This window comes from Triturus cristatus, chromosome 12 (genome assembly GCF_964204655.1).
Source record: "Triturus cristatus chromosome 12, aTriCri1.1, whole genome shotgun sequence".
NCBI lineage: Eukaryota > Metazoa > Chordata > Amphibia > Caudata > Salamandridae > Triturus > Triturus cristatus.
In genome coordinates, this window is record NC_140595.1 from 685,398,822 (window position 1) to 685,417,061 (window position 18,240).

The 18,240-nt window shown below is 45.8% G+C and overlaps 1 protein-coding gene across 1 annotated transcript in view; it reads left to right on the forward strand.

Moving 5' to 3' along the window:
• The window catches only part of PELP1 (proline, glutamate and leucine rich protein 1), a 400,761-nt gene that overhangs the window by 154,662 nt on the left and 227,859 nt on the right, over positions 1–18,240 (forward strand). The gene's annotated exons all lie outside the window — the stretch shown is intronic.

The following is an 18,240-nucleotide window of genomic DNA, read 5'->3' on the forward strand; positions in this document are numbered from 1 at the left end:
GTAAGCGTGTACTTTCTAGAGGTAATCCTAACAGGAAGTATTCCTTTGGGAATCACACCATGAAGAGACACCTCCAGGATGTACACAGAAGGACACATGGTCATCTTTTTGGAGGTAACAATTCAGAAAGACAAGCCAGTACATCCACAGCAGCTCAGCCTGGACCATCATCTGCAGGGCTGACTCCTTCTTCTGCAGGTCAGGTGAGCCCTTCATCTGTGGGGGGAGAATCTCCTTTTGCTGGCCCTCTGGAAATCAACCCTCTATTTCGGAAGGTTGATATTCGATGCACATTTTGTCAAGATCTAATTTGCTATAGGGAGACCAGTGTTTCCCTAGTGAACAACAAAATAGATCAGCACATTTGTCGCTTTGAATAATTTTCCCATGCTTCCTTTCCTCTGTCCCTGCATGAACACAACGGTTCTTTTAAGAGCCAACCTTATCTTTCATCTTTTTTTTACATATGTTTTTAAAATCTTTTTTTTTTTTTTTTTTTTTACCGTACGCGTACGGTGCGCGTACTTTTTTTTTTTAAAAACACTAAAAATCAATATTCACATTACAAGGTCCTTGAGAGACTACAATTATTATTATTGACTTACCATACTCACTCAAAAAAATATTTATTCATTTGTTTTTTTAAAAAATAGCTTTAAAAATGGTTCTAGAGGGGGAGGAGCCTAGCGCGCAACCAAGATGGCCGCGTAGGTGCGAGGCTCCCGAGGACCTCCGCGACCTCCTGTATAAATCCTGACAGAATCCTGTCCCAGATGAGGGGACTGTATTTGTGAACCCGTGCAGAGGTGACGCCCGTTTTCCGTTTTTAAATCGGACCTCGGACACCGGCAGGAGCATCGATTGAGGTTTGCGGCCTTCTCCACGCCGGCCCCCCGTACTGGAGTCGTGGGGCGATCCGGACACAAAGTGAACAACAGCGGCGGGCAAGGCTGGGTGGCTCGCGTACCCCGCGCTTTCACTTTCGCTTTTGCGCCCTCCTTGCTGCCAGGCGAGGTTGGGTTGCGGGGCGGTGTGCGGTGCTGTGGCCTCGTTGGGCTGCCCTGCCGGCCCGCCGGCTGCGATCCGTCCTGAGGAGCGGTGGTCGCCCCCCCCCGGAGCCCTTGAACGGGATTGTCTGCCCCTTTTCTGAGGAGATTGGCTCGATTTGGGGATTGCGACCATGGCCACAAAACAAGATGGCGACCGGGCCAAGGTGAAGTCGACCCGTCGTGGCACGGCCCAACAATCCAATAACATGGACCGCTACACCCTCCAGAAGGGATCTCCAGAGGTGCTGCGTAGGTCCCCCACGGGCCCGACTGATGCTCCTGTTCCGCCCACGGACCTGACCCTCCGGGACGTCATGGGCGCCATCGCCGAGATGAAGGCCTCGGTGGACCAGCGCTTTGACACTCTGGCGCAGAAGATCGACTCGGCCCTCGTGGACGTGGGCCTCGTGAGAGCCGATCTGTCTAAAACAAATGACCGGGTCGATTCTTTGGCCCACTCTACCTCGGGCCTCACAACTGACGTGGTGGCCCTCCAACAGGAGGTGCGCAGGCTTGGCCAGGCGAGCGCCCTGATGAATCGTCGACTGGAGGATTCCGAGGGTCGGGCCCGGAGAAACAACGTCCGCATTATCGGGGTGCCGGAGGGACGAGAGGCGGAGGCAGCGGATCTGTTCGTGGAGGACCTGGTCCTCACCCACCTACAGCCTCGGGGGCTGAGCAAATTCTTTGCAGTGGAACGGGCCCATAGGGTCCCCGGGGGTAGGCCTAAGATCGGCGCCCCTCCGAGGCCTCTCATCGCCCGGATCTTCAATTTTAGGGACAGAGACGCTATCCTGCAGACTTCTAGGCTCCAAGGGCCAGTCAGACTTGATAACATGGATATTAATTTCTATCCTGACTTCACCCCGGCGGTCCAAAAGCAGAGACTAAGCTTTCTGGGTGTCAAACGTCGCCTACGAGACCTGAATCTCAAATATTCGATGCTTTTTCCAGCTAAGCTGAGGGTGGAGGTAGATGGCCGCACGCACTTTTTTGATCGTCCCGAGGCGGCCGGGGACTGGCTGGACACTTTGCCTGGAGATCGGGGCCGGGGGGGCGGGGGGGGCGGGGGGGGAGCGGTTGGTGGGGAGGGCCCGCCGGATCAAGATTAAGGGACTAATGGTAGGCCTTGCTCCGGGCTGTGTTATTGTCACCATTGACTGTTAGGGTAAGTTCCCCTCCTGTGGAGGTCGTGCGGGGTCTCTTGGGGGAACTCCCTCCTCCTCTGGGGGACTAGTTAGTTTTCTTCTATGGGGCGACAGGCACACTGCACTTTGGGGGGGCTGTTCGGGCTCATGCAGGGGTGCAGGGTGGGGGGAGTTCTGTTGGGATGGGTGGGGTGTGGTTCGTTTCTACCGCAAGGCAAACCCTTTATTGTACTGGTGTTTTTGAGTTGCTCTCGGGGGGACAAATGATGGCTTCTGTATGTGATGGGGGGTAGGGACCTGACTTTGTTGTCCTGGAACGTTAACGGGCTGGGGGATAGGATTAAGCGGGGTGTGGTCCTGCAGTATCTGAAACGGATTTCGCCTGATGTGGTCTTTCTGCAGGAGACACACCTTATTGGTAACTCCTTTTGTGCCATGAATCGACGTGGTTATCGTTTGGTGGCCCACTCGGGCTTTACGTCAGGCTCACGAGGGGTGGGCATTATGGTCAAGACCTCGCTCCTGCTAGAAATAGACGAGGTGCGTCATGATGAGAGGGGACGCTACACTGTTTTGGTGGGGAGAATGGAGGGCAAAGTAGTCGTCTTTGTCTCAGTGTACGTCCCACCGGGGTTACAGTCCACCACCTTTGCGGACCTGGGACGCCTCCTTCTTGACCTTCCGGGGGGGCTTCTGGTGGTTGGGGGGGACTTCAACGCGGTGGTTTCTGGGACTATGGATCGTTATCCCCCTAGGGACCTCCCCCGGGCACAGGCGTGGCTGTCGGGCCTTTTGGACACACTGGGATTGGTAGACTGCTGGCGTTTAAAACATCCCACTCAGCTGCAGTACACCTTCCATTCGGGTGCCCATGGTAGCCTTTCGCGGCTTGATCATATCCTTGTCCCTGCGGCCTATGCCGGGAGGGTGGGGGAGGTGCGCCATTTGGCGAGGGGCATTTCGGATCACTCCCCGCTCCTGTTGCACTTTGATGTCTTCCCGAGGGGGGAGGGCAGGGTAGCTCCAATCAACGCTTGGTACCTGCGCGACCCCACTATTCGCGCTGACTTGATTAAATCCTTGCAACGGTATTTCGAGGAGAATGTGGGGTCAGTCCTGTCGGCTATCTCCCTGTGGGAGGCTTTCAAGACAGTACTGAGAGGGGAGGCTCTCTCCTTTATTTCCCATGCCCGGAGGCGCGCACAGGAGGAGGTGACCCGGGTGGAGGCCGAAATTACTGAATTGGAGGGTGATTTGGGGAGTGGGGTGACTGACGCTGCGCTCCACGTTCTGCACCTTAAGCAGGCGGCCTATAGGGCCCTCGTCACGGAGGCGGCCAGGGGCCTCAGCAGAGAGCAACAGGGGCGATTGTATGATGTGGGTGATAAGGCGGGCAAGTTGATTGCGTGGCTGGATAAGAAGGAGAGAGCGAGTCGTGTGGTCCCGCTGATTGAGAGGACGGATGGCGTGCGTGTCATTGAGCCGGAAGGCATTGTTTCTTGCTTTGCGGATTATTTCCGCGAGGTATATTCCCCGGTTTCTCCCTGCTCGGAGGAGGATTCCCATGCCCTGCTGCGTGACATCGCGCTCCCCTCCCTTTCTGTGGAGGACAGGGAGTCGCTGGATGCCGCCCCCACCTCGGACGAAATCGCCCTCGCCATCCGCTCGGTCGCTTCTGGCAAGGCCATGGGCCCAAACGGCATTCCTATCGAGTTATACAAGCTGCGACCGGATGTACTGGCACCCCACCTCCGCGCAATGTTCCTCGCGGCCCACTCGCGGGGCTCCCTCCCGCCGGACCAGCGTCTGGCTACCATCGTGGTCATCCACAAGGAGGGGAGACCTCGAGATCGGGTCACATCCTATCGGCCTATCTCACTCTTGAATGCGGAACCTAAAATCCTCGCCAAGGTGCTCGCCAACCGGCTGGTCGGCGTGGTGGGCGACCTGGTCCACCAAGACCAGTCCGGCTTTATCCCCCATCGCAATACGGCTCTTAATCTGCGACGCCTGCACGGCGTGCTAGCGCGTGTTCCGTTCGTGCGGGAGCCGGCCATCTTGGCGTCTTTGGACGCCACTATGGCGTTTGACACACTCGAGTGGCCGTACATCTGGGCGATGCTGGCGAAGTTTGGCTTCGGGCCGGGTTTCATCAGCTGGGTCAAATTGTTGTACTCGGACCCACTTGCGCAGGTGGTGGTGAATGGTCGAGTCTCGGCCCCATTCGTGCTGGGACGGGGCACGCGACAGGGTTGCCCCCTGTCGCCGCTCCTGTTCGCACTGGCCTTGGAACCCCTGGCAGAGTGGCTGCGGTGGCACCCTTCTATCCGAGGTCTCCGTTGGACCCCTGAGTATGAGGACCGCGTGTCTCTCTATGCAGACGACATCCTTTTGTACTTAGCCTCCCCGCGCAAATCACTGATTGTCCTGGTCGATGTTCTGCGCTCTTTTGGCCGCAATTCAGGCCTTGTCATCAACTGGGCCAAATCCTGTGTCTATGTGCTTTCCGGGGAGGCTCCTGTCCTCCCGCGGGGCTGTCCGATCCAGATTGCCTCGGAGGGATTTCGATACTTGGGTGTCTACATTACGCTGGACCCGGTGGCCCGCTACGAGCGAAATTTGCTTCCCCCCCTCCAGCGCTTGAAGGAGGACGTCGCGCGCTGGCGGCGCTTGCCACTTTCGCCGCTCGGCCGGGCGGCGTTGTTCAAGATGATGTCACTGCCGCGCTTCCTGTACGCTCTCCAGAACACTATGGACCTGGTCCCAGCGCGCTACTTCCGTGAAGTGGAAGGTCTACAGCGCCGCCTGTTCTGGGATGGGAGGCCGCGTATAGCCTTGACAAAGTTGACGCTCCCGTGGTACGATGGAGGGATCGCCCTCCCGGATATTAAACGGTATTACTGGGCCTCCCAGTTGGCTGCAATTAATCAGGGCCTCTATGGGCCCGCCCTAAACCCGGCATTTGAAATGGACAAGATGCTCCTGCCCGGTGGCGACTACAATCGAGCGCTCTACGCTAGTGTGCCCGATTCCCGCTTGACGGGACCCACGCGTGTCATGGTGCGAGTATGGCACGCGGCTAATGCAGCTATGGGCTGGAAGGACCGTTTAACCCGGGCGTCACCGCTGTACGCGTCTGAGAGGTTGGGCTCTCTGTGGACCTCGAAGGGCTTTGAGCAGTGGGACACTATAGGCATCAGTACAGTGGGGGATCTCTGGACGAGGGGAGGATTTAAAACATTCGAGACGCTGCAGGCGGAGTTTCAGCTGCGGGGCAGTGAATACTTTCGGTACCTGCAGGTCCGTCACGCGCTGGGCTCCGTCTTCCCAGACGTGGCCTCCATCCCGGAGTCCTCCCCCCTGGAGGATCGAGTGCTAGATGGCCATGTTCCGGACAGCACGATCTCCCTCATTTACAAGAAATTGATAAATGATCGCTCGGGCTTACTGACTGGCCTCCGCGAGGCCTGGGTTGCCGATGGGCTGGAGTTGGACGACGAGGACTGGATTTCCGCGGTGGCCTCTCCGAAGGAGGTGGCCATCCCGGCTCGCCTTCGTTTCGTCCAGCTTAAGATACTCCACCGGGTGTACATGACGGGGCCAAGGCTTCTGCGTATGGGCTATGCCGAGGACGGATTGTGTAGGCGTGGGTGTGGTGCTTCAGCGACCTTTTTGCACATTTTGTGGGAATGCCCGAGGGTGGAGCGATTCTGGCGTGGTGTGCATGAGGTCCTGCGAGCGGTCACGCATGTCGCGCTGTTGCCTGAAGCGAGGAGATGTTTGCTGAATGTGTGGGAACCGACCGATTACTCGGTTCCGCAGACGCGATGGGTGACTCTGGGCTATATGGTGGCTAAACGGGACGTTGCGCAGCTGTGGGGATCCCAGAGGTCCCCGGCGGTGTCGGCCTGGAAAGAACACATGGATTGGTGCATGTTCCGAGAGAAGGTGGTGTATGTGGCGCGGGGTAAGCCTGGGGCATGGGTGAAGATATGGGGCCCCTGGAACGCCTACCGCGGGGATATCTGCGAGCCGCCGTTGCTGCCTCCCGCTTCCCCAGCTCCATCCCCCTAGTTTACTCCCTCCCTCAGTTCCGAGCACAGTATTCTCCCAGTCCCGGACCTGTTTCCCTTCCCCGCTTGGGGGTTTTCAGTGGATGGTTTGGGGTCCCCCATTTGAGGAGCACGTGCTGCCGCTTTTGATCGTGGGTTGCCTTGCGGGTGTGTGTTTATTTATGTTGTTGTGTTGTATAAAATGAAACCGTATTGTGGGCTCAGAGCCACATGGCCCGCGTTGTGGATACCTCCTGCCTTAGTGTCTATGTAAAGTTCAGTGCCTCATTGTATGTATGCCATTTGTCATCGTCATTTTAGCGGCCGGCCGGAAGGTTGTAGGCCCATACCTGTATATATTTGAGATTGCAATAAACGGTTTCAAAAAAAAAAAAAAAAAAAAAAAAAAAAAAATGGTTCTAGTTTTCGAAAATTTTCTATATAAATCTGAAAAAAAAGAAAAAAGTATTAATATTTTTAAAACATTTTATAATACAGTACACATTTACATTTTTTTCCCAAAAATATTTTTGCCTTATTTTTGCTGTTTTCAGAATATATTGCATTTCACTATAAATTGTGAAAGCAATTGCATTCATCATTTTACAGCGGGCAAAAAAAAATAACAATCACAAAGATTGTAATAAAAAAGCCTAGAATCTCTTTTTACTTAAACTTAACATTATAGAAATGCATAATATTCTAAAAAAATATCATCTAATACCAATACTTATTTCTTTAAAATACCATCTGATATGTTTGTTTCAGAAATATAATCACAATATTATATCTCAAATAACTCCAAAATACATCTGATTTCATTTCCTTTAGACCAAATAGTAATTTTAAATTTTTTTTTGGAATAAATTTCCAACGGTAATCCAATAAAATTCTAAAGTTTAATTTGTCCAGATCTCACCGATTCTCTGTAACATTTTGGTTCACGAAAATTTTTTGAATAATTTATTAAGTCCACAATAGAATTGGTTACTTTTCCGCATGGCCAAATAGTAATTTTTTAAATCATTTTTGAAAAAAATTCCAATGGCAGTCCAATAACATTCCAAAATTTAAAATGTGCAGAAGTTACCGATAATCTCTAAATTATTGGTTTTTCAAAGTTTCATTAAAAATTTAAAAAGTCCACATTACAATTGGTTATCTTTCCATTAGGCCAAATGATAATTTTAAAAATCTTTTTTCAACAAAATTGTAATGGTAATCCAGTAAAATGGTAAAATTATTTTGTCGAGATCTTGCCAAATCTGTCTAAAATTTAGGTTTCAGGAAGATTAGGTAGGAATTTGCTAAATCAAAAGGCAAACGTTGTTTGAAAATCAATTGGGAATCATTACACAGTGTCCAGCCTTTTTCACATTTAAGATAAACTGTGTAATGTCCAGAAGTAACAGTAGGTCCATCATGGAAAATTATTGCAACAGTTACAAAAGTTTTTCCTGAAATTGATAATTGCTGTCCTGTAAACTTCTTTATTAAAGTATCCAATTTTGAACCATCAGCTCTACATCGTTGCATCATTAAAATTACATACTGTCCGTATTCCTTTAAAATTAATGTTGAAAACATGTCAGAATTACACTCACTACATTTCATGCTATGATTAGCATCTTTAACTAATTTTGCAAAAGTGACTGTTTTACTCTCTGGCAATGTCAAATAAATAAATCTTTCATTATCAACAATAGAGCCACATATATTATAACAATTATCACAACTATGTTCCCATTTATAAGAGAGACCAAAAAAAATGTCAATGGGAACTCCTTCTTCTTCCACTACCTGAAGAAAATACATCAAAAATTCATGTGCATCTTGCTGTTCATTTTGAGAAAACTGTGTTCGTCCTGAACATACATCTAAAAGTTTTCTAATTTCAGTAGCACTTTCTATTTGAGTTTTATCTTTACTCAGCTTTTGAAAAAGGAGACTCAGCTCTGAACAGAATCTTTTTCCCTGATTTACTATTATCTGCTCTTGCAAACTTTTCAGATGAAATGCAACATTCAGCACTACATTTGCGTAGCAGTTGACACCAGAGCTATTTTCAAAATGACATCCTACAACCTGTTCTTCATTTTCCTTTTTCTTTTTGCTTGCAATTACATCACTCCTCTTTTTTTTTCCTCTTCTCTACATCTTCATTACAGATATTCTCATTTTTTCTTTTACGAGAAACTACACGTTTCTCCAACACAGGATACTGACCTAAATGAGGAGCATAGCTTCTTCTTAATCTATTATACTCCTTTACACAGTTTGTATCAGCACTAACTTTTGAGTCATCAAAGTCTATCATGAATAAACCTGATAATGTTTTCACTCGTGACAAAGCTACATATGCCATACCTTCTTTGAACACAGTTGAACCAATGTTCACAAATGCACAATCTACAGTCAATCCTTGAGACTTGTGAATAGTTACAGCATATGCTAGAGAAAACGGAAACTGCTTCCTACGTACATATAAGTCTTTCACAAGCATAAAACGTACTGTACAACGACAAATATCTTTAACTTCTTCTATCTGATCAAATTTTATTTTTAAACATTCAACTCCTTCTTTTTTCTGGTAATTAATAAAACCCACAACTCTTCCCATCGCTCCATTAACTAAACCTTTTTCAACATCCAAATTTCTCCTTAAAAATACTCTACAGTTCATGCAAACATATAGATTTTTTTCTAATCCAGCTGTTTTGGAGATGTTCTTCTCTAGTGAGTCCAATTTATTTTTCAGTTTGCCTGTTACTGTGACACTAATTCTTCCATCCTCAATTTTGTCCACTGCTTCCAATTTCCTGATCTCTTCCTTTTCCAATTTCAAAAGCTCCTCATTGAATATTGAGCATTCACGTAGAGTTGGCATTAAGCAGATGACACTTTTGTTTTCTGCAATGTTCTTGTATATCTTCTCTGCAACTATTTCTTCCTTTGGAAATAAATTATGTAGCAGCCGACTCTGTAATGTTTTTTTTGCCAACTTCTGTGAGTAGTCCAATCCTGATATCTTTCAGAATACTTCCATATTCTTCATCGTTTGCTTGCCTCATATTAGTAGTAAGTTCCTTGTACTCAAAGAACGACCAAATATTTGTATTTCCGATGCTTCCCAATGACTTCTTCGTGTCTTCATGTGTGACAGTATTAAACACTGGTTGTCCTTTAACTGGAGTAAGTTGCAAAAGATCTCCAAAAACTATGACGTGTTTTCCACCAAATAACATGTCATAGTCTGTCTTCAAAATTTGCTGCATTCTTAAATGCACAAAGGCAAGCATTAAGTTTGATACCATGCTCACCTCATCAATAATGAGAACTTGCATCTTCTTCAATACTCTTGAAACTTCCAAGGATGCTTCTCCAGTTAGCTTGTTGAATTGTATTTTGTTCTCATGCTCCACTGGTAACATTAGCAAACGATGTAAAGTGATTCCTTTTATGTTATATGCTGCTAACCCAGTTGGAGCAGTAACCACACAAGACAAAGTAGAATCCGTTTTTTGCTTTAGGTAGCTTCTGATGACTTTTATTAGGAAACTTTTTCCAGTTCCAGCTTGTCCGCTTACATACATCCTGATTGGATGAAATGATGTGCATGAGCACTCTTTTTTTCATGTAGAAATCCGTGATCAATTTTGTTTTTGATCTCTTCATAAATTTGTTGCTGCTCTTCGTTCAGTTGTCTTTCCAAATTCTCTAAGTCTATAAATTCTTCTTGAGCTTGATTCATAGCCGTTTCCACTTCATTCGTGGCTATTGATGCTTCATTTTCAATGATTGGTTGTCCTAGGGGATCTTGACTGAGTGTTCCTGAACTTTGGCTGTCCTGAGAACTATCTCTAGCGATTTCTGCTGCAATTGTAGTTTCCTGATCAATTTCTTCATTTAACATTTGCAGATAAGTTGAGAATGTACTGCATTGTATGCTGTCTTTGCAAGCATTAAAAGAATCTTCATAGCTCTGGAATTCTCCCAGTAGTTCATCCTCTGTACGCCATGGTTTAAACAACTGTAAAAGAGCCAAGTAGTAAAATTCCTTCTTGTCAGTAGTGTCGCAACTCAGCTTCCGGTGATTTATCAAACTTCCTTTTGTTTGCTTCACCAAACATCCTTCTTCACCAACGACTTTATATTTTCCATTGTTGATGTCTTCTGTGGCTTTCCGTGAATAAATGTAGTTCTGCAGCACTTCATAGAGACACATGTTCTCCAGATGTTGACTTCTCTTGGGATAATATGTGTCCAACATGTTTGTTTTCAAAATATCTGTACTTTCTGGGTCATTCTCGGCCAAATATTCAATTTCTCCTACAGATTTCAGTACCCGATTTCTCATTGCTGCAAGGCCTAAACTTGCCCAAATTATTCTTCTTGACTTCGAGTAGAGACTTGCAGAAGATAACCTATCTGAACATTCGTAGGATCCAATTTCTCGATGCGATAACATCTTCAAACTGAAACTGTACAGCTTCTTACTGACAGTCTTCTCCTGAGAAATCTCTTCCCACATTTCCTTCAATTCTGTTTTTTCTGATTTCGTAATGTAAGACGTTACATATCGAGCAACAGCAATGGAATTGTCAGCTACATACTGTATATCCAGGTTAGCGTTCCACATGGATAAAATGACTGGGTTGTAGTCATTTATATTTTTTGATTCTTCTTTTCTTTTTAGGTTGTAGGTATTCTTAGGTGATTTTCTTGTGATAGTATGTCTCACAGCTGACATAAAACTGTTGACTCTTCCATTTGAAAGAACAGGTCTAGGAAATCCAAATCGACATTTAGTGTAGTATTTTTCTTTGCTCTTGTATTTCCGTCGACAGTATTTTCCACACCGATGACTTTGGAAACGTAAAACTTGCTCCTTTAACTTGTTCTCTTCTGTGCTTTTTGGTATAGCACATGTTGCATATTCTTCAATGTAAGATAACACTGCTTCATCAGCATCTGTTCCAAACTTTGGGGCATCCTTGATCCACAACAGCATATGAATATGAGGAGCACCTCTTGCCTGGTACTCTTTTCTCCAAAAGAAATCCACTACTTCTCCAAGGGGTGGATTTTTTTTATTGCAGATGAAGGACATCATAGCCTCAAATCTATGATTGAAATATCTGCAAACATTAACCGGATCCAATGAGCACAGTTCTCCTGCTGTCTTGTATTCGATGTTTTTAATGTTTGAATTGGCCTCTCGTAGAAAATCCAGTAAATCATCCCAAGCGTACTCTGCACAGCTTAGGGTAAGGAACCATGTTGGTGTTCCTAAATTCCGTAACATGCATTTTAGTTCACCATGGTGTGGTAAATAAAATTCCTTTACCGGGACTGAATTTGATACAGAATCATAATATAATAGCTCAGTAAAATGAGAGGCAGAATCCGTGATATTAGAGTTTCGGAATGGGCTTTATTCCAATAATCGATTATAATCGGATGCTCCAAGTTCCATCACCACGGGGGTTCAGGAAGTGAAGTACATACTTTATTGACAAGAAGTAACTTTTATAGTACATACATTATAGTGAAGCAAATACAGTAGGCGTAACAATTGATAAGGAACTTGACGTGGTACCTGCGTAACCGAAAATGGGTGTAATAAGGAGTAAAAAGGAAACATGATTGGTTATGATGTCATGCATAGGTGGATCTATAAGATAATACTTGGCATAGATGCGCGCGCAGCAGTATGACGTGTAATTGACGTGTAACTAGGGGGTGAAGGGGACTTGACATTAGCTCTACATGTGGAGACGAAAAGTCTGGGGGGTCAGGTCAACCTTATCCCAAATCATATCTAACATCCTATGTTTAAAGAACTATGTTATCCACAAAAGAAGGACTCTCGGACAGAATCTATTCTATACTGACTGTGCGTGCGTGTACAAGCGTCTAAGTGTCTACACTGAATGCGAGGGGGTAGGAATATTCCATGGTGACAGGGCTATGAATTACTTGCATGAGGACAGAGAAGCCGGGCCTTTTGCTTGGTAACTGGAAGAATGTTTACTTAAACTACTAGGCAGGAATGCATCGGCTGAGGGGGAAGCAGATAATTCGAAGGTGAAATACAGTTCTTGGCAGAGAATAGGCTGATGTCAGGCTTCGTGAGCCGCGCAGAGAATGAGACAAAGTTCATGGTCACAGATGCAGGCTCAGACTGGAGCTTTCAGAGGCAGAAGGCAAAAGGAGTTTGATGACAGAATCAGGGCCTACTTGCCTGGACTGTAAAATGGCATAAGTGAACCATATAAAGCCGGTGGCCTTTCATATTTAGGAATGGAATATCCGGCCTATTCATGGCGGATCTGACAGAGGACATGTTGACGGTGGACGCACATGTATTTGCGTCTTCATAACTGGAACTGGAGGGAACATACATGTACTTGTGACACGCACATAGAACCGTTGGGGTCCAAGATAGGGGACATAACTGACCAGGAAAATCCACATTTCCACATTCCCTCCTTGTCCCCTACTTGCCCTTCAAGAGATATCAATCTTCATTAATCCATTGATCTGTTCATATAGCATCATTTGTTCTTCTTTCTTCCGTAATCTTGAATGAAATCTTGGTGGTGGAATACACGATGTGGCACACAGACCACAAATCGCTGGTCCACATTGTAGACATAGACAGCAACTGAATAGTATGAGAAGGCCAATACCTAGGAAGGATAAAATTCTCCATCCCCAGGCTGATATCACACTCCAAAACCAACTGGACCAAGTCCAAGTGCCTGGGTTCTGGTGTATCTGGTTTACAATCTTATGAAGGCGAGTGATGGCTTTATACACAGATGGCGAATTTTCTGGTATGAATACGCAGCAGCTTGATCCGATGACCCTACAAGCTCCGCCCCTATCAGCCAGGATGACGTCAAGGACAAGACGATTTTGAAGCACAACAATCCGCATAGCAGACTGCTCTTCTGTTAAATTGCCTAAGGCGGAAATAGTCTCATTCACTACTGCTTCAAGGGTTCTGGTTAATCTACGTATCAGCTTACTATTAGTAACAGTACCTATATAGGGAAAGATGCCTTTATTGAAATCTACATACTTGTCCCATGCCGTCTCAGTGTAATCGACAATGGGGAGATCTCTCCGCTTTCTGTTGTGTACTAAATGAATATTTCTGTAATAATCAGGAGGAGCTAGAAAAACGGGTGGCAGAAGGAATGCAATGTAGCAGGTACCATCCCAATCTGGAGGTAGACGCATATATGCAGTCTGACCACATATAAAGTAGGAGTGGCGAGAAGCTTTAAATGAAGATTTGCCTTGATCACTGAATTCTACTATAGTAGTGCATTTACTATGGCCCATATGTATGGAACCAACCTTTCTTACACACAATTCACCCTTCGCTGGGAATACTGACATGGTGGGTAAGACTAGTTCAACTTCGGATACGACATTTAGAATCATGAGATTAGGTGTAAAATTACCTAATCCATATACTTCATTTTCTAGATCAGTTCCTGTTCTTTTGGCGCGACCCTCCTTGTCAGGGTAGCAGACCTTGAGTAAAACTAGGTTCAGGTTTCCCCATATCCAATGATCTTGGTAAACTGCTGTGTCTGAGTCTATGGAATTGATTAAACTAAACCATGCTCCACAGGAGCCATTATGTGTGAATGGATGTGGAAAGAAAGGCAGGACTCCTTCATAATTCTGATAGGGAGGGAGTCGGCCACACACCCAACAATTGGTGGCATTACTAGTCTGATGGGAATGATGTAACTTACTAATGAAAGTGTTATTGCGCAGCGCAAGTCTATAAGATAATTCATGCGGAGGTAAGTCACTAAAAGAATCTTCAGCAGTAACATTATAAACATGTCTAGAGATAGGGTAATATATGTGCAACAACATACTCGTAATAATTATTAAAAGACTCAATAAAAACAGAATTAACAATGTCCCCATACAGTGGCTACGCAGTGATTTATAATACGCCTGTCGTTTCAACATTTTTCGGGTATTTTCTCTACTCAGGTCCAAGGGATACATGTCAGAGACAATTCAACCGCTTCACCTTGGAGAGGACTTAAACAATCAAATTGCTCGACTGGTTGGGCCTAAGCTTTAGTTTGTAGTTCTCAGAGTCATTCGGTTCAACAAAGGGAAGTTTTGAATCAGTCTGTGAGGGAGTGCAGGGCACAGTGTCTATATCCGAGGATAGTCCATGAAATTTCTTGATATGACTTGAATGAATCCAGCCCTTGCGGCCCTCGATCTTCACGGCTGTCCTCGTGGTCAACAGGACCAACTTGGGTGCTTTCCACCTGGGCTCCAGCTGAGTCTTTCGGTCGAAATTCCTCACAAACACAAGATCACCCGGAACAACGTCATGGGGTTTCACCTCAGTGTTGTCGGGAAAGGCTGCAGCTACCTGTGAACGACAAGATTGTAGTGCAGACATCAAGGAAGCCAAGTAATCTGTCAGCATATTACAGTCAATATCAGTTATTTTGCGTGGTATGGGCGTCCCCCACATATTCGGTGGTCTGCCGAAGATCACCTCATACGGGGATAGCCCTGTTCGTGAGTGTGCCACCATTCTCATGTAAAAGAGTGCAACGGGTAACGCTACTACCCAGTCGACACCTTTTTCTCTGCATATTTTGGACATTCTGATTTTTCAGGATTTGGTTATGTCTTTCTACGAGACCTGCTGCCTCGGGGTGTCGGACACAGTGGAATTTCCACTGATATCCTAACAGAAGTGAAACGTGTTTCATTAATTCGGATGAGAACGGCTGGCCGTTATCTGAGTGAACAGCACGTGGTAAACCGTATCGTGGGAAGAATTCTCGAACCAACTGTTTGGCAGTAGTCGGGGCAGTGTAATCTGAAACCGGGTATGCCTCTGTCCAACGGGACAGAGCGCAGACAACTACGAGAACATATTTGAATCCTCGACATCGTTCCATCTGGATATAGTCCATCTGGAGTACTTCAAAAGGATGATTAGGAGTATGAAATCCACCCTGTTCTACGGGAACGCTTTTTCCTGGGTTAAACTGACAACAGATCATACAGGTACGGACCTTTTGTTTTGCTGCTGCTCGTAAATGTTTATTGAACCAAATGTGTTGAATGCTGTCTAGCATAGCTTTTTCTCCTAGATGTGCTGGACTATGTATAGTGTTAATTATAACTTGGACCATTGAGTCAGGAAGGAACCATACAGACTTTTCCTTCATCATCCATCCTTGGTCCGTTTGGATCCCTCCTAATTCAGTCCATTTCTTTATTTCATCTGGTGTAGCATGTGTCTGTATGTCAATTACGTCAAGAGTAGGATCTTTAACTGTCATACAATGTGTCGGGACTATTGTCTTTGTCATGTCGGGGGTTTGAGTTTGAGCAGTCTGTTTAGCTGTTTTGTCGGCTAGATCATTGCCTTGGGAAATGACATCAGTAACCTTCGTATGAGCCTTACATTTCATAATTGATATTGCAGTGGGTAGATGTATTGCATCTAATAAGGCATGAATGAGGGGTCCGTGCTGAATGTGGGCACCGTGGGAAGTTAAATAACCTCTCTCTCGCCACAGCACGCCGAAGTCGTGTACAACTCCGAATGCATAACGTGAGTCAGTGTATATGTTGACTTTTTTATTCGTGGCTTGAATACAGGCTTGTGTCAGAGCGATGAGCTCTGCGGCTTGAGCTGACAAAGTATTTATACGATTAGTTTCAATGACTTCAGTATCTGTTGTGACTGCGTAAGCGGCCACTAACTCTCCTGTACTTGTTCTCATGCATGAACCATCTACATACAATGTCAGGTCTGGATCTGACAATGGGACATCGGTTAAGTCTTGTCTGGGTTTCGTTGTTATCGTAATAACTTCAATACAGTCATGGGCTAGTGGGTCTGTTCCGATTACAGGTAGAAGTGTAGCAGGATTCAATGTGTTACAGCGTCTGATTTCTATATGTGGCTGAAACAATGTAAGTTCATACCCCGTAAGTCGTGCTATAGTCAAGTGTTGTGTTTGCGTTCTATTCACAAGAACCTCTACTGCGTGTGGTACTTGAACTGTCAATGGATGTCCTAACACTATGGCATCGCTTTGTCTGATTGCTAAAGCTGTCGCTGCTACTGATTTCAGGCATGCAGGCAAAGCCTGAGCTACGGGATCTAATGTACTAGAAAAATAAGCACATGGTTTGTGTGCTCCTGCTTGTTCCTGTGTGAGTACTGACAAGGCAGTACCTTCGCGTTCTGTAACAAAGAGTGTAAACTGTTTTCTGTAACACGGCGTTGTTAAAACGGGTGCTTGACATAAAGCTTTCTTTAGGCTTTCAAAAGCTTGTGTGTGTTCCTGAGTCCAAGGGAGAACAGTCGGTGTGGCTGCCTCCTGTGTGGTTAACTGAATGAGTGGTTTTGCTAGAAATGCGTACTGAGGAATCCACTGCCTGCAATATGACGTGAGGCCTATGAAAGCTCGTACTTCCTTTTGTGTCTTGGGTATTGGCATGTTAGCTATTAACTGAATGCGGTCGGGTGTAAGCTGCCTTCCCTCCTTGGACAGCGAGTGTCCAAGATAAACAACTCGCTGGACACAGAATTGCAGCTTAGAAGGGGACACCTTGTGCCCCTTTTCGGCTAGAAATTGTAAAACTGTCAGTGATGCTTTCTCACATTCGGGTTCGCTTCTCGCGGTGATCAGCAGATCATCGACATATTGGAGCAGAGCAGTGTTAACTGGCATGTGGATACTGTCAAGTTCTCGTTTCAGTGCTTGGCTATAGATGCTGGGGCTTTCTGTAAATCCTTGAGGTGCGCGTGAGAATTTAAAGCTGCGCCCATTTAAACTAAATCCGAACAAATATTGGCTTTCCGGATCTATTGGGACGCTGAAAAAGGCATTCTTGAGGTCAATTACAGTAAAGAATGTTGCTTCAGAATCAATAGCTGTCAATAATGACGAGATATCTGGAACCACAGGAAATTGTGGCACAATGCATTTGTTTAACTCGCGCAGATCAATAACCAATCGATATACTGGCGGGGCTGTAGGATCTGTTCGTTTAAGAATCGGAATTATCGGTGAATTACATACATTGGAGTCTGTTTCTACAACTACTCCTTGGGCAATTAGCTCGTCAATGATTTGTAGTAAAGCCACTACAGCATCTGGTGGTAACTTGTATTGTCGCATTCGTGGTAGCACCACTCCTGCCTTGAGTGTGACTCGATATGGTGTAATATTCATGCATCCAACATCAGTAGGGCCTTGTGCCCATAGATGTGTAGGTAAAGTCTGTAGTCGGGGATCCATGTCTCTAGATACATAGTGACCTTTAAAATCACGTAAAAACAACCTTACTCCTTCCGGAGAACAACATATTATGGTTTCTAGGGCTTTCAGAGTTTTAATTCCTAACAGATTTTCTGGGCATGATTTAGTAAGCAATAAATCTGTAGTTCGGGTCAAAGGTCCTATCGTAAGTGGAAGAGGCTGTGATACTTCATTAACAATAGGTTTTCCTGAAAAACCAAGGGAAATATTCTGAGAGCCTGAGAGGGGTGCCCCTGGAACTTCACTTCGTTTTATAGTTGTTCGACTTGCCCCTGTATCGAGTAAAAATTTTCTATCTTGACCTAATAATTCACTATGTACATAAGGTCCTTCTTGATCTACAGGAATCTCGATAAGGGGTAAGTCAACTTCCCTCTCTAGGCTAGTTCATGCGTAACGCTGATACTCAGGATATTCATACTGTGCAGTCTGATACATTTGTCGTGTTGTGGTCTGTGTGGCAGCAGCAGGCAACGGTGGTGCAGCTGGCACAAACTGTATTGGCTGTTGTGCGGCTGGCATGGCCTGGGCATGCTGCATAGCTCCTTGTTCATGCTGATCTTGTCTTAATGGCCGTGATCTTTCTTGTGTTTTACCTATAGAGATATTATGTTTTAGCACTGGACAATCGTGTACATAATGACCT